Source organism: Rhinolophus sinicus, chromosome 16 (genome assembly GCF_057876585.1).
Source record: "Rhinolophus sinicus isolate RSI-liver-muscle chromosome 16, RSI-T2T, whole genome shotgun sequence".
NCBI classification, from domain to species: Eukaryota; Metazoa; Chordata; class Mammalia; order Chiroptera; family Rhinolophidae; genus Rhinolophus; species Rhinolophus sinicus.
Window position 1 is genome coordinate 23,050,754 of NC_142516.1, and position 4,324 is coordinate 23,055,077.

At 41.6% G+C, this 4,324-nt stretch overlaps 1 pseudogene; it reads right to left on the reverse strand.

The window, feature by feature from the left end:
- Positions 1-2,267: 2,267 nt before the first annotated feature.
- On the reverse strand, positions 2,268-2,709 carry LOC109448628 (nuclear nucleic acid-binding protein C1D pseudogene; annotated as a pseudogene).
- Positions 2,710-4,324: the final 1,615 nt, after the last annotated feature.

A 4,324-nucleotide genomic window follows, 5' to 3' on the forward strand; every position in this document is an offset into this window, starting at 1 on the left:
ACATGGAGATAAAGGCTGTGTCTCTGCTCTCAACAAGCATCTATTCTAGCAGGGGAGACCTCCATGTGACTAAGTTGCTCCATGCCAAGCAATGAGGGTAGGACTCATGCCACAGGTATTGCCAGATATACCCCCCAATCCTGGGGAGCCAAAGCTCCCTGCAAGGCAGATGAGAAAGAAGTCATTTTAAGATAAAAGAAATGAAATACTAATTTACTAATCATCTCATACATGATTCACAAGAAAAATATAATATCTTTATTTCCCAGAGGTGTTTTAAAATTGCGTAAGTGTTTGGGGAGATCAATAACTTGGCATTGAGAGGTGCAGCTACATCATGGGCCCTTGTGAGGGCTGGGGTTGTGTCTAGTCCTTCCCAGATCACCCTAGTATTGAGCAGAGCTCTGCATAATGATCGAAGAGTCTGATAAATGCAAGGTCAACATCAGCACACTCGGACCACTAGCCAGCGCTGCCTGGCCAAGTCCTGTGCAGGGCCTGGGGTCGGAGGAGGATGGAAGGAGGCATGCTGGCTAAGGGTCAGGAAGTGAGACTGAAACGGGGTAAACAATGCGATGACGCCTGATGCCAGGACTGCCTCTGCCTGGGTGGGGAGCAACAGGGGGGACATGCACGGAGGAGGACATCTACGCCAGTGATGAAACCAGCTCTGTTCCTGCCAACTATGGTCTCCTCTGAGGCACATCTTCAGGGCCACCATCTGTGGCCTGGAAGAGCCAAGGCCCAATTCCTTGACTTTGTGTGTCCCTACTTTTCACATCCTCCCAACAATTTGAGCTCCTCTAGACCAAGAACCAATTCTTCTTTGTCTCCAAATCTCTGGCATGGGGCAGGGACTCAGAGAATGGTTGCTGAATGAAGGAAAGATTGAAACAGTATTCCATATTTATAGAAGAGCTGTGAGGGGAGAAGAGCACAGGCCCTGGAACCTTGCGTTCTCAAGAGTTACACATGGCTCTCACTTAGATCGCACTCATTTAATTTATTGCAGTACTTCTATTAGACCCCTCCGCATTTTTTGTTAAAATTATTACTAGTGTTAGGAGGCAACATATGACGCATACAAAAGAGATGTATACTCCATATGAAAATGTTGAAATATAGTTAAAAAATGAATACCCATAAACCACCACCCAACTGAGGAACTAGAACATTTCTAGCACTGCTGCATCCATCAGGGTGAGCTTTTCCTAACTCATCCCCTTGCAGACCCTCCAGGCCACCCCTCATGCCACTACCCTGAATTTTCTGTTCATTATTCTCTTTACTTTTTAGTGGTTTCACTCCAAATGTGTATATAAGAAAACAATCCATTGTTAGCTTACTTTGTTTTGCACTTCATAAAAAGGTGTCATACTCTACTAAATTTTACTCATTAACTCCATATTATTGCTTGTGCCTGTGATTCACTCATGCTCATCTCTGTATAGTGCTCCATTGTGTGACCACATCATCCTTGTATCCATTCACCTGTCAATGGACATTACATTCGTTTCCAGTGGTTTGCCATTACTTGCAATGCTGCTGTGGAATTCCGTGTGTATTTTCTGGTGCGCACGAGTAGGGCTTCATCTAGGGTATATACCAAGAAGTGGATTGCTGGATTGCAAGCTTTGTGAATTCTCCGGAGCTGGTAAAGTATGTTCTTGGCCTGGAATTCAGAGCTCTCTGTAACCAGGTCTATAATACTCTGCAGACTGGCTCCCACGACTCTCGCCAAGCCCACCCCTCTGTGTGCCATTCCCAGAATGCTGACTTATCCTACACGTCCTTCCCTGCTCCTCTTCCATCTGTCATCTCTCAAAGTCCAGCTCAAAGCCCCCTCTCCCTGATGGATGACCAGTTTCCTTGGCACCTCTGCACACTTTGTCTGGGGTTGAGGAGGAAATAACCAACACCAAGCCCCTGCTCAACAGCCTCCTGCTGTGATTTTAGAGAGTTCTTTCATCTCTCTGAACCTCAGACTCACATCCCTAAAACAGGGACAATGCTACAGCTACTGAAAGTTTACTGAGGCCAGGCTTATATTTTTTACATGCGTTCTGCAATTAATACAGTGTGGTGTTGCGTCATGGTAGGATCGTTCACTTTGGAATTAGATCATCCTGTGCTGGAGGATTAAATGAGTCAAGTATATAAAAGACTTAACACAATGCCTGGCACATAGAAAGTGTGCAGTAATTTCTAGTTGTTGTTGATATGCACACTCTTATGAAGGAGTCATTATTCCTTTTCTTTTCTTTTTTTTAATTTTTACTTTTTCCTTTATTGGCAACTTTGGATGCATATTTAAGTTTTGGTTCCCAGAGGGCATTTTTTACAAATTTTGAAGCCGCATCTTTGTCCAGCTTGCCAGCCTTTTTCTTGTCTGTGATTCCCTTGACTCTGTTCATGTATACTCTGATTCTTTCCAATTCCTGCTTTACTGGATGTTCCTTAGGATTAACTCCCCGAGTTGCCAAATAAACCCAGAACATTGAATTTAATGTGTAAGCAGAAACTAACTCCACTTTTCCTTGTTCAAGTGGGTCCAACTTCTGCAACAGCTCATTTCTAGAAACAGACATCATGGTCTTCACCATCTCATCTACGGCACCAACAGAATTCTCAAATGTTGATAAATACTCATGAATTTCTGTTGGGTAGTTTTTATTAATTTCCTCTGCTGCCATTATGAACAACTCACTGCCTTTCTGCTCCCGTCTCCCAGAAAACGGAGTCATTATTTCCATTCCCAACTTACAGATAAGAAAACTGAGGCACAGAGAAATTATATACCTTGCCGTAGGTATGTAGTTGAATTAGGATTTGAAACTTAACAAGCCCAAACCCCTATTCACTGCCCATAACATCAGTTTGAAGACAAGAAGCTAAAAAGAAAGTATTAACATCAGAAAGTACACATATTTTCTCCTTTTCTGCCTGCTAGATATTTGGCTAAACGCTTTGACTTATGCCTGAATCTACATTTTCTCTCTTTGAAAATAAAAACTTTTAGATGGAAAAGCCTGGCCATTTTTGCATTTGGTATCTTCCTGGTATCACCAGGGCAACAGGATGCATTTAAATGATCAAAATAGTTCATTTAGGGGGAATCTCCTTGCTAGGAGCCATTGCCTCTCTCTGTGTTTCTCTTGCCAAAAATGAACAAAAACAAAAAACAAACAAAAAAATACACGAAGTTTATGAAGTAATAAGCCAACACTATAAACCTGTTTTCCAATTCACGACCGGCCGTCTGGTGAATCATAAAGCTCCTTGAAATGAGGTATGAATGAGGACCATCTCAACAGGAAAAGATTCGACTTTGGGTTTTAAAGTGATACACTTGTAACCAGAAGCCTACACACCATTACCTCTTGTGAAGAATGAAGCCCTTGCCCTATGCTTCCCTGGCTTTTTCATCCAGGTACCCCACGCATCCGTCAACAGGATTGGGTGTTCTTCCAACCTTGCACTCTCTAAGAGGCAAGGATTTCATTACATTTTACTTTTAATTGTGACAAAATACATGTAATGCAAAATTTTCCACCTTAACCATTTTTACATGTACAGTTTGCTGGTGCTAAGTACATTCACTGTTGTGCAACCATCACCACCGTCCATCTCTAGAACTTCCTCGTCTCCTCGTACTGAAACTCTCTCCCCATTAAACCATAACTTTCCATGCCCCTTTCCTCCTAGCCCCTCATAACCACCACTCTACTTCCTGTCTCGATGAATTTGACTTCTCTAGACACCTCATATAGGTGTAGTCACACACTACTTGTCTTTTTGTGACTGGCTTATTTCACTTAGAATAATTCCATAAATGCATCTGTGTTGTACCATGTGTCAGAATTTCTTCCTTTTTAAAGGTTGAATAATATTCTATTGCATGTATATACCACATGTTTATCTGTTCATTCGCTGATTGACATTTAGGTGGTTTCCATCTTTTGGCTACCATGAATAATGCTGCTATGAACATGATTTATAGAAATATCTGTTTCATACCCTGATTTCAATTCTTTTTGGTATATATCCAGAAGTGGAATTGCTAAATCAATTCTATGGTAGGTCTATGTTTAATTTTTTTTTTTTTAAGAAACATCATACTCTTTCCCATGGTGGTTGTACCAATTTACATTCCCACTAAGAGTGTACTTTCTCTCTTCTCGCCAAAAACATTTTCTGGTTTTTCTATAGTGGCCATCCTGATGGGTGTGAAGCAGTATCTCACTGTGGTTTTGAAGACACCATGTCTTATAAGTTTGACTACTCTTATAATTTAACTCCTCAATACACTTCTTGTATTAGTGCA